This window comes from Ambystoma mexicanum, chromosome 5q, assembly GCF_040938575.1.
Source record: "Ambystoma mexicanum isolate Mex_15411 chromosome 5q, UKY_AmexF1_1, whole genome shotgun sequence".
In the NCBI taxonomy this organism is placed as follows: Eukaryota; Metazoa; Chordata; class Amphibia; order Caudata; family Ambystomatidae; genus Ambystoma; species Ambystoma mexicanum.
This window is the reverse complement of record NC_090933.1, coordinates 1,138,678,725-1,138,698,095: the sequence shown is the minus strand read 5'-3', so window position 1 is coordinate 1,138,698,095 and position 19,371 is coordinate 1,138,678,725. Positions and strand designations below refer to the sequence as shown.

The 19,371-nt window shown below is 44.6% G+C and overlaps 1 protein-coding gene across 6 annotated transcripts in view; it reads right to left on the bottom strand.

The window, feature by feature from the left end:
* Window positions 1–16,865, bottom strand: part of PHF20L1 (PHD finger protein 20 like 1) — a 1,153,412-nt gene extending 1,136,547 nt beyond the window's left edge. For all 6 annotated transcript variants that reach the window (XR_011278670.1, XM_069621650.1, XM_069621651.1 and 3 more), the window contains exon 1: window positions 16,689–16,865. The gene's annotated coding sequence lies outside the window, so the exon portion shown is untranslated. The remainder of the gene's footprint in view (window positions 1–16,688) is intronic.
* Between the last annotated feature and the right edge of the window lie 2,506 nt (window positions 16,866–19,371).

Below are 19,371 nucleotides of genomic sequence, written 5' to 3'. Positions count from 1 at the left end.
TTCCAGCAAAATAATGCCCATAAAGATTTTACCATCTACGTGTATAAGCGCAATTGGGCGATAGCTTGTCGGTCTTCCCGATCGCCTTTTCTTGTTGATTGAGAGGACTATTGTGCCTCGCCATGACTCAGGGATGATCATGGTGTTCATTACCTTATTAAAAAGGGTTACATAATGTTTGACCACAGCCCTGTATTGCATTTTAAGATCTGATTTGTTAGCCCATTATGGCACGCTTCTCTTGAAGAGAACTTCCTTATTATTAGGTCCGGATAATAATTAATCTCCTAATTTATTTAATCAGGGACACATTTTCATATAAAGATATAAAATGTGCCTGCCAAAGCTCCTCAATTATATCACCCTGTACACTACTTTGGGAACAGTTTTGAGAAATGATGGACCGAAAGTTCTTAGAATTGGCCCTGCCTACTGCTTGAAGCATTTATTCCCGTCTAGCTGTAGAAGCAGATATTTATGAGATTTTGACCAGTTACTTTATTTTGAGCTTGCTTTTTAATTTTTTTTAGGCCCTAGAGTCATCTTTATGCAAGCTTTCATTTTTCAGCATTCTTATTTCTGCTTCTTAAATCTCTCTTCCTAGTACATGCGGCTTTGTCAAAAGAGTGAATATGCATTGCTTTTACCACATTCCCACCTATTTTCAGGGGGTTAATAGACCATAGGAGTTCAACGAATGAGAGAGGATTGTAGATGGGATTAGGTTCTGATGCAATGACTTTCTCCAGTGACCTTATTAGACACTTACTCAGTTTGGAACTGCCCCATTCAAATCTGGTTAATCCGTTTTTGCAATTTACCAAAACAGAGCCAGTGAGGACCTTCATATTCACTGGATTTTGGTTAGGAAAAACCCCCACAAGCAAGTCATGATCACTGAATGTGTTCAATTTTACAGAAAAATGGCTACAGTTGTCAAACAGATCATTAAAAACACGGTCAATTATTGACCCCTGGTATCCTCTTGACCATGTCAAGCGGGGGGATAGGGACATCACCCTTTGTGTTCCTGTCTGACATAAAGGAGGTCCTATTCCGTTAAAAATAAAAAAAAGAATTCCAGCGGTTTCCATTAGGTGTGGGGTCTTTTAATGTGGCTTTGTTCAGTTGAGATTTAATGCATTGTGAGTTTAAGTCTCCCATCAGTATTATTCCTTTTGCACCATACTGCAATTTAATCTGAACAAGAACAGCCGCCAACTCTTCCAGGAAGATGGGTAAAGTTATTTTAGCAGGATTCCATGTTAGGCAAAGTGTGTATACAGTACCCTTTGGGTGCACTACACACAACTGATTACAGGTATAGGAAACCCAACCTTTGGTATAAGCTTGTACTACACAGTTTTGATAGCGTGTTGAGCAGCCAGGCTCATCTCAAGAGGGGACAATATGAGCAGTAGGGGAGTTATACAGAGATTCACAGTGACAAGTATTCAAATAAACTCTTACACCCATGGTTTCTTGAATAAACAATTAATTTAACAGTCACTTTGAATAAGCTTTCTTCAGAAGGGAGCAATATCAAAAGTAACACAAATACACTTCAATACTGTACACTCTTAGTTTCTAAAATCAGTAAAGACGCTTTCGTTCTGGGTGGCCCACTGACAACCTACACCCTCAGGTGACTTCAATAGCTAGGGTGCTGGGGACATTAATATCTTACTGTTGGCATTTAGAATACTGTTGAATTAGGGAAAAGTGTATTTAGAACATACAAGAGACCACAAATATTCTTAAGCAGGCAAATACTTTCAGGTCCTCCAAGAAGAGTCATTTTTTGAAGGTAAGTAGACAACGTTTTTGCACAATGTCTTTATAAGACTTTGAAGAAAGAAGAATCAAATGGGCCACATGCTGTTAACTTGTGAAAGGCAGAAGAAGCAAGCAACTCTACAACAAGAGGTAAGATCTCTCTGGCATTACAGTACCTTTGTATTGAAGAAAAAGTGCAGCAGATGACTTCTGTTCCTGTGCAGCTCTGCAGATCTGTTCCTGGGCCTCAGTCGTGGGGACAAGAGGAAGGCCTTCTGGGGACTCCTGCACCAATGGGGCGGTCACTGCTCGCAACCGGCAATCTTTCCAACAAGTGGCACTTGGCGTTTCAGCTCCGCGCGACTACCGCAAATAGCAACACTGCGGTTCCTAGCTGTTGAAATGGACTTTCCTTGCTTCTGGGGTCCCGCACTCTGTTGAGGAGGCTGAGGCTCGGTCAGTCCTGCTTTCTGGAAGTCCGGAGAATCTTCCTGGAGCTCTTGGCCAACTTAAAAGCAACGCACACAATCTGGTGTTCCTGTCCCTGGCTATACGGTTTCCAGCAGCAGCTCTGTGGAAATTCAACCAGCTCTGAGAAGGATGTCCAGGTGGCTTACTTTGGAGTTATTAGTCACACCAACTCAAGGGGAGAAGTCGTCCGTGCAGGGGCTTCTCTGTCTATACGAATGGAGTTTCAGCACAGCAGCAGAGCTTCGCCGGGCAAACCAACGGTCCAGGAGCTGCAGCAGGCATCCTCTTCAAGTTCTTCTTTGGTTCCTTCGTTCAGTGGTCGACTGCCTTCCAAGCCAAAAGCCTCGACTTTTATTCAGTCCTCTCCCATACATTCCAGCCTAGCTGTCAGTCACCCAGCAGGGTGGCTGTCCTTTCCGGACAGTCAGCTGGCTAATCACTACAGAGTGCATTTGGGCCTCCTAGGAGACTAAGCACAGGGAGTTTCGGGCACCTACCTCACTTGCTGCCTACCCCAGACACCCTGGAGCCAGAGACGGGCTTCATTCGTGAATCCTGCCAAAGGCAAAGCGAACAATAGGACCAAACCTGATTTGGCAGGCATAGTAAATCTCAAGAAGGACTTTTCCACAAAGAAATGGCAAACAAAGAAGACTGGGCCATTTTGAGAAAAATGGCAGCCTTGGGTGCTTCACTGCAGCTGCGAACGCAGCCCGTGGTAAATGCACACCACTGTAGTTCAAATGAAAACACTGCCACCAACCATTCAGTGAGAAGAGGGTAACATCAAAAATGTTACACGAGTAGCTAGATAAAGGGGATACTAGGTAACCCCTCCAGCACCCTATTGTAAGATAGTGTGTGCTGGGTCTAGAAAGTTACAAATGTAAGTCAAGTCAATTTACTCTCTGGGAAACAGTTTATCCAAGAGAAAGTATTTAAACCTTTGGGAAATATGGAAGACTTCCCTGTGCCACTGCACTGAAGGTGCTGTGTGACAATGTAAAAGATGACGCCTACGGAGTTGGTTAGGCTCCATAACCATAAGAAAACACAAAGTTCAGAAATCGCATTAAAATACAAGAGTGTGGGAAAAAGTCTCACTATCTCCAGGTTAAAAAAATCAAGTCCTCAAAATCCAGCAAAGTTGCAGGGGGGTCTCTAAGGTGGAGGGAATTAACACATTTCTGAGAATTCTCCCTAACACTCCAGAACATATTAAATCACTATCACCAAGTGATTAGTAAGGTGAGATACAGCAAGTCTGGTTTTTGCTTTCCAGCATTCTTTTAGTGCCAGGATTCCTGAGTTATGCTACTGATCAGTTCTATGGCAGAGAACATTGTGTTTCGTAGGGTAACTAGAAGACCCCCTGCTGGTCTTCCCTTTCAACAGGTCTGCGCCTTCTGATCGATTACTGTGAAGCCGCCACTTCAAAACTCAAGGTCAGCCATTACTCCTGGAGGATTACTAGATCATGTGTGTTGAAGATTGGCTCTCTCGCCGTCTATTTCTTCAACGCACTGGAAACCCTTCTATTCCATCCAACATGCTTAGTTTCCCCGATACTAGAGAAGAGTTCTCCATTTATCCCCGTTTCTGGAAGACCTGATCAATTATTTCTGGAAAGAAGGTCCACGTATTAATTATTTTCCTGTCCTCAGAGCTCTTGCCACTCTGTCCCTGTCCTTTATCTGGTGAGGGATTTTTTGAACGAGATGGGCACTGAAAGTCTCTTCCGATCTACCATAAGCATCTTGAGGCCCTTTCCCCTTTCTGCTATAATCAGATAGTGGTTCTCCCGATATCTCTAGTCCCTTTACCTCTAGATAACGTGTGGCTGCAAGAATAGCATCAGCGCCCATCCTGGATTTTAGTCCAAATTCCACAATAGAGTAGTTTGGGAAATGCACATATTCTAGATCATTGGACAAAAGAGAAATAGGTCATCCACTTTCTTGAAGATCGCGAGAGTTACGCTCTTATGCAAGGGCTTCATTTTATTCTTTTTACCCAGTCTTCTCATCCAGATCTTTGATATTGCACAAGAACAATTTGGGGGAGCGTCTCTTAAGGGGACATACCTCATATGGTCTCCCATCTTCCTCTACTACTCTTAATCTCATTGAGTGTTTTTGCAGCAACTTCTTTGATTTTGATTAATTCATTCCCAAGGACCTCAAGTTCTCTTAGAATGCGGTTAGGTTTTTCCAGCTGTAGATCTTGTTCCACTGTCAGAATGCACAATCTTATCAAGCGATTGAACTGAAATCAGTTGAAAGGGGGGCCCTCACAGTCATATGGGAGCCTTAATCGCCCCTTTGAGTGTTCATCTGCGAGGTTTGCTTATATGTAGATACATGGGCTTCTTTAGCTTGTGGGGCAATCACTCTACCTTGTAAGAATATTGGTGCCAATTTCAGTACTTCGTGGGAACCTCCGTTTGTACCTCCACACTAGCTTTTAACTGCGTCGTGATTCCCATTGTTTTTTTGTTACAGATTGCTATTACTTCCAGATAGTTGTCCACTTGATTTTGTGGGATTGACTCTTTGGGCATTTTTTTTCTTCTTGTCCTTCCAGAATTACTGCTGTGCTGTGCAATTTGGGAGTGTAATAGCTCTCACAAACTGAGCTGTTGTGCCCTTCTTTTTACTAGATATTTTCTTGTTTTTTTGTCATCTTGTCGGGCACTTACCTCCATTGCTCCCCCTTCCTTCTTTCTCCTTTTTTTCCTTCCCTCCATTGCTACCCCTTCCTTCATCCTTTTTTCCCCTTCCCTCCATTGATCCCCCTTCCTTCTTGCTCCGTTCCCCCCCCTTCTACTTCTCCCATTCGGTTTTTGGAGTTTTGACCCCTCTTTTGCAATTTGAGCGGGGGGCGTCTGTCGATATTTCTTGGACTATGGTTTGGTTTTGTTCTTGAGTACCTCCGGCACTCTATGCTATACGGACAAATTCTTCCATTACTGAGTTTGATAGACGGCTATCGCCTAGAGGATTATCCTCCATAACCTGCACCCATCTGGGCTCAGTTATTTCTAGCTTGGTCAACTGGTGTACATCCTGGGCAGCTATGAATACCAGTCTTTACTTGTATTTTAAGAGAGAGCAACCTGACAAGGTCAAGTTATTTGCCTAAATCAAGGCCATAATCATAGAGCGATCCATACTCTATTTTGCTATATTAGTCTCTCGCAGGCTTGACGAGCAGGACAAAGTGATGGGAAATGATACCAGCTCAAAGGTCCTGTACACTGTAGATTGCTGTAGATCACTGCAGAAAAAGGGGTTGTTCGCTCTAAGGCCCACAGTCACCGGCTACAGACAAACATAGGAAATCGTCTTGAAGGCTCAACTTGGCCCGCAGTCACCGATTACAGGAAAGAAAAGGACCAACGGCTGAGAGTTAGGCTCCATCTCGGACTCGCACTCAAGGCTCACTAATCTGCCTTAGTTGCCACTTGCTGGAGGATAGTAACAATTATGAAGTTGCCCAATATACTAAGCGCTAGAGATGGCAAAGGTAGCAAGAGAACAGATGCCAAACGCCAGTGATAGTGCTTGGGGGTCCAGCTCGGAGGCTGGCTCTAAGCCCACAGTTAACAGTTACCGACCTTGCTTCTCCTTGCCCACCAACGTTGGCTCATCAATGTTGATGAGATCCTCCACAATGAGAATCTACACAATGCCCACGTGCAAACCACCTACGTTGGTAAATTAATGTTGGGGATGTGAGGGATGGGTATCGACAGCACAGACTTCGACGCCAGGCAGTGCCGCAACTCTCCCATCTCCTTACCAAAAGATAGGCACACTTTTCACCAACTGTAAAGAGAAAGTAAGGCTGTGGAGCACTGCAGACAGAAGCAAAGCAAACGTCTGATCTCGAGCCTCCAAACAGTCGGCAAACACAGGCGGACACCAGAGGAAAAAAACCTATCCACGTTGAGAGCACATCAAGCGCACTGAGAATCAGCCGTTTGCGACGCCAGCATGCTTTTCCCTTTTGAATTATGTATGAATTACGTGTGCTAACGACAACAACAAAAAACTTGAATAAAGCAGAATAAAGTAACGGGCATGGATGGACACTGTTCAGCTTTGAATCTGCTTTAGCCTTTAAACACCCTCAAGTGTATCTGAGCCACACACAAAAGCAAGTTTCTCCCACTTCGTTATTTGTGCTTATAGTTGTATGAATGTTCCTTGGCAAGGCATGCACAAAACACGAAGATTGAATGTCAGGAGGGTGACGGGTACTTTCAGCTATATTGTAATGTCACTATATTCCGAGAGCAGAACATTCCCCTCATATTTGTAGCCTTTTGTGCTCCCATTGACCCCAGAGCAGGCAACCCGGCACATGAAATTCTGTAGCTTTCCAATCACTTTAACAGCTAGCAATCCCACAGCTGGGCAATGCTATGCATGCGACTTTCGCACGTGACAGCTCTGGTGACTAAGAGGAATCTCTGTTCACAGATGAGGGCTAACGTCCACATACAAAGTAGTGAAGCACGGACCGGGCTGCCTGGGCACAGTCAGGGTTAGCCCTGTACAAGTATGGGCTCCACATGCAGCCTTAATTCAGTTTGTTAAGGAAAAACACAAAGAACAAAAAAAATATATGATTTTCTATACAGGTTTCCTGTGAAGAAGTACACATCAAGTCTTATTAAAGTAATAATATGGGGCATTGCAGTACACAAGCTGTCCAAAATGGTGTCCAAGAAACCACAGAGTGTGTAGTCTGGGGCACAAAGAGCACGAGTGCTTTTTCACTGCCTCGGCAAACGCTAGGCTGCTTGTAGACTGCTACCATCAAACTTATGCCCCTGAAATTTCTCTCAGGTGGCAGACTTTAGCTAGAACCCACTGCCAGCTATGATCACTTGTCACCAGTGTAATGATGATTCACACTGTGCAAGGAAAGTTTAGGAAAATCCTTTTATTCTTGTAAAGTAGCAAAGGTGGGGAATCATACATGGGCACAACCCGACATGGAGAAAGCCAGCAGTACCCACCCCACTTCAAGCAATGAACATTCTCCAGTTACAGCCCAGGTCCAAATACATTCCGCTGGATCAATACTTTGTGCGGTTGGGACATTCAATGATGATGTGCGCATGGAGCAGGTAGAGGATTAAAACTAATAGTTTCTCTCAGGTAGACAGGGGTACAATGGCATGTAAAATGGGGCAGCGGCAGAAACTGCAACAGCCAAGCCAAAAAATCGAAGCCATGTAAACATCTACAAGAAAGGAAAAGAAGCAGAGTTATTTCACAGAGGCATATAGGGGTTAGTGCAGGGATTCAAGAGACAGTACCCAGGTGGGCCCTTCTTCCAGGCAGTATGACATGGAACACTCATTCCTATGCGAAAGGGGTGATTATTATTATTATTTATATTTGTGTTTTTTCAGCACAAAGTGCTTTACACAAAAGAAAACAAAAGTGTAAACAATTACATTCCACTTAAAATATGTACACAATAAAGTAGCACTATAACACAATTAGTCATTGACCATCGTTCACACACTCTTAACAGATTTCTTAAAACAAATTAATTCAGTTCCAACTAACATAATACACATAAAATGAAGTACTTATTAGCAGTAGAGCCCCCACGATAGGGGACAACGTGCCTCAAGCGCATAAACCCGGCATTTATCTTTCCCGAGCATTGATCAAAAAATATCTTCCATTCGCATTAAGTCTATCCTCCCTTGATCTGATATTTTATCCAAGTCCACAAAGATCCCTGTGATCATCTTAACCAGCGCTATACTAAGTGACATTTGTGGGGTAGTCATAAGGCTATCCCATAAATACGGAACTAGAATGTGTGATGTTCGAGTGAACAAATCTCTCAGATCATTTTATTCTTAGCTCCCCAAAGGCGGGGCAGTTAATGGCGAGATGGTAAATATTTTCCTCAACCTCTCTATTACACATTCTACAATTCCTCACACAGTTGGGAATACCCAGTTTAGAACCGATGTATTCTAGTGTCAGAAGGCACTGTAATCTAAACCTTAGACAACAGTGTCTTTTTTTGGGATGGGAATTCACTAGATACCCTTTCGTAGTTGGAGGGAAAAGAAAGTCCTTACCCGAGTAATGCTTTAGTCTGCTCAGATCTTGGTTATCCACGATTTCATCCCATCATTTGATCTTTTTCTTTACTAATGTGTCAGGCTCTATCCCTGACAACTCCATATCGCTCCTCATCCTTTCACACCGTCTTCTAAATTTCTTTAGGTAGGGATTTGTGCCCAATGAGAGATGAGCCGTTAGATAGAATCCAAGTAAAGATTTGCTAGCTCGCTCCAGATTGCCCAACAGGGAGAGACTTCTACTGGTGTATTGAACCTACCAGGAGATCAATCCCAGTTCCAATCTGTTACGCTCACCTGGTCTCTGCGGAGGCATTGGGGCCCGGTTGTAGCCCTCCCTGGAGTTAGATCACCCACTTCTGGTTTCGTCCCCTGCGGATCAGCTGTGGGCGGCGACAATCGTTGGCACTGCTCCTGCGTAGATATGGGAAAACGTGAATGCGCCGATAGGCGACTGTGGTATCTCCCGAACCCTTCAACCCAAGGTGCAATATCTGTGGACACGTACCGGGCCATAAGGCTCACCTGCTAAGCATGAACGATGAGCTCTCCATCCTGCTACTTCTGACAGGGGCGCTTGTTGATGGAATCGAGTTCCTTCACCGATTCCTGAGTAATAATCCAGTCCAGCTGCGACTAAGCTCCTTTTGCTTTCTTTTAAATGTCCCTTGTCTTTTCCCCTCTTTCAGCTTCCTCTCAATGTCTTGATGTTATTGCTCTCAATGTTGTTGTTTTTCACTGAATAACGTTCTTTTCTGTTTTCTCCCAAATAGATGGAAATGCGTCCAACAACGGCTGTGGAGGTGCGGAACGCAGCCGAGTGGCAGATGGATGCGACTGCGATGTCCGGCAGCAGGCGAGTGATGGTTTTAGAGAAGGTGCGAGGTTTAATGGCAGCTCACCCTTAACGTAATGTCTGTTAAGTGTCTAAACTTGTCTTTTGCAGGTGCTGCGAGTTCGGATGGACTGCGTCATGCCACAGTGCCCAGATGATGCTGTCTGCGTTCCAAGATGTTTGCAGGTGAGCCGCGGTGCCAGGAAGACGCATACAGGTGAGAGCAGGATCCTCCAGATGGTAAGTACGGATGTAGATGGCAGGATCTCTCCAGGTAAGTTGAATCCCAGACGACAGTGAGTGTTACGCTGCACAGAGGTGCAGAATAACGTGAAGCGTGTGCCTTGGGGTTGGGCTGGCTTTTATAGCAGAGCTCTTAAGGCCACGCCCCCTAGCTCAGTCTTGCTTGCCACAACCTGCCACTCCTAGAAGTTGCACATGCAGATAGAGGCCACACCCAGACTAGTTACACACAAATGAGAAGTTCTTAAGAGTATTCCTGCCCATAATAAAAGTGTTCTGTTACATTCCAAGCACTTCTGCCCATAATGAAAGTGTCCTGTTTAAGTTTCTCCATGAGCCTGGTGCCAAAGGCGCCAGGACTGCGTCCAACCAGCCCCCCCCACCCATTACCCCCCCCCCCCCCATGTATAAACGTCCCTAAGGGACATGTGTGTGAACCATGATGCCCCCTGCTCCCTCCACTTGATGGTGCTGCTCCTGTGATCCTGGGCAAGTGGCCATGACACAATCTGATAACACTGACGGTACTGAACTTGGAAGGTCCGGAGCCCACTTGTGGATCCTTCCCGGCATAATGTCAAAAATGTCCCATGCCGAATAAAGAGGACAATCCTGCTGTTTTGCCTATCCCGAATATTGTATAGTTCACACTCAAAAGGACGATTGATGAAATGTTTGTTTTATAGAATTCTGTAAAAAGGCCTAAGGAATAAGCACATCCTTTTTTACAACCATCAAAAGTGAGGTACATGCATCCCTCAGTATCAGGCCTTTTTTTAACACAGAAATCTTGTCAATACGGCCCTTTTCATTCTTCCTTGTGTACCACTTACACTGGTTATTTATGACAGCACCCCCATAAATCATGGAGCTCACTGGTTACAGCCTGTCTAGCAGCAGCTTGCAAATCCTCCCTTTACTTTAGTAATCGACAGTTCCTTGAAAGAAGCAACTGTGATGAGTCCTGGTCTGTTTAATTAATTAACACTCTCCTCGGTTAATGACTACCAAGATAATACATTGAGTAATGTAAAAAGGAATTTATGTTTTGTTCAACTGCCTGTATTTTGAAGGTTACAGTGTTAAAGCATCTTGAATCATGAACATGCTTTTCACTTTGCTTTAGGACACAGGTAGTATTGTATACAATGAAAACTGTTTAAACAAAAACAAGGGCTGCATTTCTGCTTAATTGGCTTTAATAGAGGCAGTGCAGCTGCAGCAGCATGGGCATTTCATACTTTGTTTTCTTTTCATCACAGAAGAACACCAATTGCATAGCTAGGCATGTGGTCTGAACTTTAACTCCCTTTCTGATGACCCACCGCAAGCAGGTATAAATGATACAGGTAGAAGCAGTGCTGTATGGATTTTCAGATTGTACCTGTACCTCTCAACAGGACTACTATATATTCAGGCAAAGTGGCTTAATTTATCAAACACAGTTGCTATACCGTACGCATGTCATGACAATGCCAAATATTCACAGCAGGGCTGATTGCATCATGCCCAAATTTCGCAGCAGGACTGCTACGTTTCGGGACAGTACCTGAATTTCTTAGAGCTGCTGTTAGAAAGCACAAACATGTATTGCCATTTTCTGCAGCGAACTAAAGTACAGAGCAAGAACAGTGTCTGAGCTCTTCTCACCAACCTCCGAAAGTGTGAGAAGATTGCATTGCTGTCATTTACTTCAATCCCTTCTACTCGGTCTTGCGCTTTTCAAAGCTTCTGCTTCTCCCATGTCCGATTACTGAGTCCCACTGGCAAAAATCTAGCACATTTCAAAGCCTCATTATGAATCTCCCGACTAATGTAGGATAGTCCAAACCGGCTTAGGAGCTTTTGACAGGCCATTTATGTCAGGCAAGCCTCACATGGAACTGCCAGTGCCCTAGCCCTATGTGCATTTCAGTGTCACCAGCCTGTTGGGAAAGGCAGCTCAGTGGGACAATATCCCTGCTGCAGAGGTGGTGTATCCTGTTAGTTCAAATCCTGTTAATAGGTGAGTTAATGAGTCTGCATCAGAGATATGCATTTAATATGCAGGTAACATACAATTGTAACACAGTTGACTTAACTTTCGACTTATCAAAAGGACTACTAAATGTTTAGTGATTCAGAACACAAATTTCATCCGGGATGCTCTACTTGTAATGGCTCATAACACACAAATCAGGGCTGCTATACCTGGGATTGCTCCGAACACAACGCTTCAGGGTTCCTATACTTGTAATGGCTCAGAACTCACAGCGCTCCAGGGTTGCTATACTTGTAATGGCTCAGAACACACATCTCATGTGGGCTCTTGTACTGGCATACAGTGTTGGTAAAGCAACTGAACTCAAGCAAGTGCTGCATCTGGTCAGACAAACCTCCAACTCAATAATGTCCAGCCTAATGGCCAAACAAAATGTTTGCACACACCTAAAAAGGAGCACCCAATGGTAAAGCAACACTAGATTTTTAAATAGAAAAGGCTTTTTCAGCTTTTTGGATATTGGTGCTATGTTAAAACACAAACAGAAGAACAGGCGAGGAAGAGCAACTCTGAACCTAAGCAACACAGAAGAACAAAAAGGTGCGACAGGGATAGTGTGGGGCGGGAGTAGGGACAGAACATACTAAACAATCCAAAACAGGAATTCGAGCAACAGGAAGAGAGCAATGAGCTACATGATAGAGCAACAAAAAAAGTGAGAAGGGAAACAGAGTTAATAATAGGACAAACATACAATAGGAGGGATAGAAGCAGAGCAAAAGAGATATTAAAATAAAACACAGATCAACACCAGGTGGGGAAGAGATGGAAATAAAAAAGCTGGACTAGTGTCGGGCAGGCCAATAACATAAGACAGTGCAAGAAAGAATCAAAAAGGAGCAGCAACCACAAGCAAGAAAATGAGAAAACAGATATAGCCAGAGTAATGACAGGAGAGAGGAAGAGGAGTTATATTAACCAATACAGTGAGATATTGCAGGGAAGACAACAATAGAATGCAGAGATGGGAGAGGCAGAGTGACGGAGAAACAGAACGCAAAATGTGGCATTGTAGTATGCAAGGATGAGAGGCAGAGCGTCAGAAAATGAGAAACAGGGGAAACAAAAGTAGCAAAGGGAAGAGAGATAGAGCAAAAACATGGAGTGGCTGTCAAGAAGGTAGTGCTAGGCAGCAACAGTAGGCCCGAGAGGCAGAGGAGGGATGCCGGTAGAGTGAGGGACTTGATTTATAAATCACCCAATGTACCTAGCCGGCATCGGTAGTAACTCTAAACAGAGTCTGCGCCCAAGAATAATGAAGATGCAGTAGGTAGCATGCATCTACAAGGTTCTTGTGTGGGGAAAATGTTTTGCACAGGTGCAATAAATTATTTAGAACCACTTCGAAATACAGCTGTTTTGTCACTTAATTTTATGCACAAATTGGATAGTTGTCAAGAACTTTTTACTCTTGCGAAGGAGGAAAATTATTTTTACTCTTGAAATTGGATTTGCTGTTCTAAAAATTGGGAGTAAATTACTCTCACGCCAAAATTATATCTGCAGCACTGGGTACATGTGCGTATTTTCCAATCTAAGTGTAACTTCAGGTATTCCTGGTGTTTTGCTACCAGGATGGGGAAATCGCAGGTAGCATATAGAGAGTACTCGCTCAATCGATGAGCTGCCCAATTTCCAAGTGAAATTCTTAGCCGTCTTGCGTGTCGTGGCAGTTAGAACATATAACTTGCTCAGGTTTATCTGTAGATGATTTTCATTGAGGTATTTTTCTAAACCTTTTAGTTGTCTATGTAGACCTATTTGCGTGTAGTCCATTATTAAATCATCTGCATACGCTAGAAACCTCATCTTTAGACCGGAGAAACTAGGTACTCATTCCACCCCCCCATTCTTCACTTTTAGCCCCTAAGTCAGCTAGGCATAAGTTAAACAACGTAGGGGCAAACACACATCCTTGCCTTACCCCACATTTTAAAGGGAATCTGTCAGGATAATTCACCCCTCGTATTAAGTCAGACTTTGGTCGATTTGTTAGAATAGAGAAGTTGGATCATGCGTCTATCCCCCACTTTTGCTAATTTAGCCCACAACAGTGCAATACTTATGTTGTAAAAAAGCAGCAGACAGATCCACTGTGGCCACACTGGCCAAGCAGCCTCTTCGTGGGCCAATATCTGACAGACAAGTGGTCAAAGCAATCCCACTTACTAAAGTTCTGCTGCCTCGCCTAAATCTGAATTTCAGATGGCTTAGTATATTTGCACTCTCTGCAAAGCAAGTAAGTTCACCCAGGAGGAGGGTTGCAAAGAGTTTAGAAGTGTTGTCCAGCAGGGAAATCGGTCGACATGAAGCTCAATTTTGCCTATCCCCTCTTTTAAAGGATATGAACCAGTGTTGAGGAGGTCCAAGAGATTTGGAACATACAGTATTTTACAATATTGGTGAAAAGGTGGAATAAAATATCTGCCCAGAGAGAAGGCTGAGTTTTGATGATGCCGTTCAAGAATGTCTGTGAGGCAGCTTCTGTCTGGATTAAAAATTAGGGGAGCTGCGAGCCATTTAGCTCTTGCATGTAGCCTAGAAGAGCCTGGCTAGGTTCACACCAGCAGCTACTTTTGGGACCCCAAGCCAACTGATGCCAAACAAACACACATCCACGTGAATGTAACTATGTATATGACACTTAAAGGATATGTTTACCTCTTGTGTGGAAGTTAGATTTTCAGAACACTATGCTCTAGCTCGTTGTTCCCCAGTAGTATATCCTGGCCCACTGGTTAATGATCGGGCCCAATGGTTAATGCTCGATAGCCAAGAGCTCATGCTTATCCAATCTTAATTTCGATACCCTGCAGTTAGTTGTCTGCCAATAAAGCATGCAAGTACATCGCTGAGGTAAGCATGGAAACAGATGGAAAAAGTAGACACCCCGAGCACCCTTCACCCAGTGATGGCAGATGTAACTGGCTCTACTTTAAGACAAAGAATGAGAACTTTGACAAAAAAACTCCAGGAGCACGAAGTAGGGAGGTGGGACTGAGGTACACACCTGGAATGTGTCACGGTAGGAAGACAAGCAGGACAACGAAACCTTTTTATCGACCAAGAAGAAGAAGCTCAGAAAGGAGAAGCAGAAAAGATGCTCACAAAAATGAAAGCATTTGGGAAGAGGTGGGCATGCAACATGAAGCTTAGACTTAACAGTACCAAAATCAACAAGAAAACAAGCCAGGCTGGAGTCGAACAAGGTGGCAATGCTTTGAGGCACACAATAAAACCAGGAAATAGAAGCGAACTCCACGCCCCTTAAAGCAGACCTTAAAATTTGCACTAGACAACAAGTGATAATTGACTCTTGTAGAGTAAGACTTGTGGAATATTAAGGTTAATTAGACAATACCTCAAGACTGGAACCAGGCTACCAGGTGGAGGGGAGGGGGGGCAGAAGGTAGGGTCCAGGAAACAACAAACACCACTACCAAGGCCACGGGACCACAGCTGGACTGGCTTAGCCCCAAGTGGGGTAGACGGGATCAAGGATGGAGGACTCCAAGAACCCAAGCATAAGTAGGGGTGGTAGTTCATCCCCCTTTACATTTTATATAGTGAATGGAACGGATGCCGCTATGTACGCCCCTGTCCTGCTCTCGTGCCTGGCTGCAAGCGCTTCACTGATAAACCACCATATCACACTACTACACTTACTCTCTCCTATACACAATCATTCAACTAGAACACAGCTATGCTATGACACATTCGGCCAAGCTGTTCTCATACTAACATGATACCACGAACACCTCATCCTAATAAAACACAGTTAGCTGAGCACATTCCGGCTAGTTTAGGCGTCTCCTCAGGCCTAACGCAGCCAGAACTCAGTCTGAGTGTCCACCCTCCAGACTGAACACATCCAACTGATTTCCTCAGCACCACACCTACCGCTATGAAGCAGCTATCAGACAACAACCACACCAGCTGCACACATATCCGGTGCGCCCACACACCATACCACATTTTCTCTCTCTGACTCTCTCTACACTGACTTGAATAGCGGTTCCGAGGGTGTTCAACCTACCAGCGCTTTGAGGTCATACCAATTATACATAAGGCACTATATAGATGCCAAGTAACATAACATAAACAAGACTGTATGGATGTACACAGAGCTTGAGTTAATGTTTGGATGCAAGTGAGTGAAATCAATGAGGTGCGTGCAAAAGATGACATGAATGTACGCATGTGCGTACTGAGGAGACGTGGAATGCTGCATGCATTTTATGTAGGAGACAAAAGAAAAATACAAGTATTTTGCTGAATAGAACTGCATAGAAAAAACGGCGTCCGGTGTGTGCAAAGAAAACAGTTGGACGCATGTTTTCTGGAATGAGTGTATGACACAGCGAAGTTAAAACAAATAATGATGCCAGCTAGAAATTATACTGAAGGACAAGTCCATTAAAGGCAAACACAATCAATATGCAGCATATTGTGAAAATCGTTAAAGTTAAAGAGCTGCGGGCTGAGGCAACGAAAATAACATTTGAGCATAAGTCAAATACGAAAATGCTTTGTTTAAAAGAAATTACTGAATCAGTAGTAGTGCACGAAACTATCACTGAACAGCACGGGGCAGAGAAGGAAAGATGGAGGGGCAGATAAACCGGGGATTCTGTATCCAGTGGTGGCAGATGTAGGCGACTTAAATTGTAAGACATGGAACATAGAGATGGAACGCCGATATGAAGACTCTATACACACGTCACTCACCCAGGATTGCATATACACATGTTGTTAAGCAAGAAGATACAACTCCATAACTCGTAAGACCTACCTCTTTAACCCTGCAGCATTCTCAGCAAACCGCTACATGCACCACAATGCTGGTGTTGGAAGTTCCTGGTAAACCCAGCTAAGATTGGTGGGTACTCCCCTTTTGGCAAGGTAGTGGGTTTTATTAATCCGGAACGGTGGCCAACTTTTTTACCTTCACTTACTCGGCTATCGCTCTACTGAATGGTGAACACTGTGCCACTCACAATGTGTGCTGCAAATCAAAAGCCTCATTCACACCCTCTTGCCAAAAACACAGCACTCAGTGCGGAGCCCTTCTCCTGTCAACTGAATGTTAAGACATTCCCAGGAAGACGCTGGGCCCACTTCCCCCAGAACGATGTTGCCCTTGCCCCCCCCCCCCCCCAATTTCATTTGGGGACTCTCTCCTTCGCCCGGCACCGGTCTCTTACCCGCTGGCAGGCGGCCAGTCCCTCCTCGGGCTGCGGGCCCTGCGCAGCGTCCACCTATTCCCCCAGGTGGGTTGCAGAGTACAGCCACTGAAAGAATAGGAACCCATTAGCCGGAAAGAGCCCCACAGCTCCCAGCCTGCGCCGCTGCCGTCACGCCAACCCAAACATTGCAGCGCCCTCCGTCACTTCCGCCGCTCCAGCATGGCAGCGTAAGACATAAAAGAAGGACAAAACAAAATGTGTAGTTCTTGCTTACAGGCCTTGCGAGGTGTTTCAGGGCTGTAAACTGAAGGGGAGATAGTGACACTTTTATGTAATTCTATGGCATGACAGGAGGCTTCATATTATGCATTTCCATCTTTACTCTGAAACCACACCAGCAAAGAAAAAACTTTACAAACAAAAGGTTTCAACAACAGAACTAGATAAGAGTTCAATGTCCATGCATGGGGAACTCCCCAAACCATCATGGAGGACAGGACATGCCCTGCAGGGAACCAATGAGCAGGGACCCTCCTCTATATATATCCATTACTCTAACCCCAACCCCTCTTTCTGCAGCTGCTGACACCACAGAGCTAAGTCATCCCTTTCAGTTGTGTCTTACATGTTAGTCGGTGTTTGCCATATGAATTGGTGTTGCATATATATATATATATATGTGCCTTGCGGCTTTCACTTTGTCAAATTGTGTTTCCTTATTTTAAATTTATTTGCTGTGTTATTTGAACCGCCACTTACTTTGTGGCGTCTAACAGAATTAATGGGTCACGAGCGCCCGTGGTTCTTCCTGCAGTATGGTTCCTTGTATGGGTTTGGGGCGCCTGGCAGCGCCGAGCTGTGTGTTTATTTTACTTTCTTTCTGAGATAATGCGAGCAGTCGCGTGGGCCCTTGTGGAAGCTAAAGCTTTAGCTTTAGGCCTGTCCAGCGTAATTTATGTACAGAATGTCAGCCGTGGTGCGCGGGTCTTTGAAGCCTTGGCTTCAGACCTCGCGTGCACACCCTTTGTTTATTTTGTGCGTGCGGCCTATTTAGAAGCTCTTGCTTACAGGCCTGTCACGCGTGGGTTGGTGTGCCTAGTGCGCCCGGTTATGTTTTCTTTTATTTTGAGAGTCTTTGTCAGCGCGGGTCTTTGAAGCCTTTGCTTCAGACCTCACGCGCACAGCCAAGGGGTAGGGCTGAGCAGCGCTTTTTTCTCCTGTAGCTAGTACAGCCACCAGTGGCTCAAATGGTAAGTGCTTGGTTTTGGAATGCTGGAGACCTGAGTTCTAATCCAATGTCTGGAACATCCTTGGCATGATTTAAAAACAAAATAAATTCTTTTTATGCTGAATTATGAATGTCAAAATTTTTGAATTTATCCATAAGGGAATTTTCCTTTCTTATAAGCTGCCCCTGACCCAGGGGTAGGGTTGAGCAGCGCTCGGATACCTGTGGGTTCGTAGCGCTATATATATAATTGCTGACTTATGAATGCCAAATTGTTCACTTTATACCAAATGAGATAAAAGGGGGTTTTCCCTTTAAAGTAATCCTTAGGGGAAAGGTGCAGGCTTCCACATATGGGTCTCCCATTTCAATCCCCATGCGCGCCCTGGCAACAGCTTTGCTTACTGAAGCGCAGGTGAGGGGAGCGCCATGCACCACCTTTACATTTTAGAAATTAAATACAAAATACTACAAGGTGTCTCACTATTTTTGGGTATCTTGCGTCAGAATTTCAGCACATTTATTTTGTGTGCCGCTGCGTGCTCGGCTTCAGGTTTCACCTGAGTTTGGATGCGAGGGTTGTTCCCTGGCGTGCTGCTGACTTCCATACCCTGCTCGGGTAAGCAGCTTGTGGTGCGCTTGCTTGGCGTATTCCTTTGACACAGCAATGGTTAAGCTGTGTGTGAAGCATTGCTGCTTCCCTTTGTTCAAACAACTATTTTGTTTGTTTTATTTGTTTTCTCACTTTATCCTTCAAAGAAAAGACAGGGGTTGGTGGAGGAGGTCGTTAAATGACCTAGAGGGGGCTTGGGCCTTCCTATCCAGCCATCATTCAGGCACAATCCTGTACTAGAATATTTCATGTCCCTTGCGGGGGAAAAGAAATGTCTGCTTAATTACCCCTCTCTCTCTCTCTTTTTCCGTTAGTTAAGTTCAGGACAACTCAGTCCATTTTCCTTTAGGTTTCTCCTCCCCTGAAGGGGTTAAGTTCGCAGGTTAGGGGGTGTACCCACAGTTCTGGTCTGTTCCTCATATCCTGTTTTCTTAATATATATCTCCCCTAATGCATGGTCCTTGTTTTTTGTGTCAGTTAATTTAGCGGACCCTACTTGCCTTCATGAGGCGTTAAGAACCTTAGCCTTCTTCCCTCATCAGGGGGGCGGTCTTGGGAGACAGTGCCATCCTCTTGTTTTGTGAGCTAACCCTCTCGACATTGATTGCACAGTCCTGGGTATCCTTTTTTGCCCTAGGGGACATAAGGGGTAGGACCCTACGAAGGAAGAAGGTATCTGGGTTTTTTAAGACATGTATAACCCAGTTTGCTCAGCTAGCGAAAGAGGGATGTAACCTCTATTTTCACTATTTGATGTGCAAGTACGGGGCTACTTGATTGAGATCTGTTTGCCTGCTTGGCAACGACGGCACCTCTGCTCTTACGGAGCGGCGTAGTTACCCCTCTTGTGAGAAGGGATG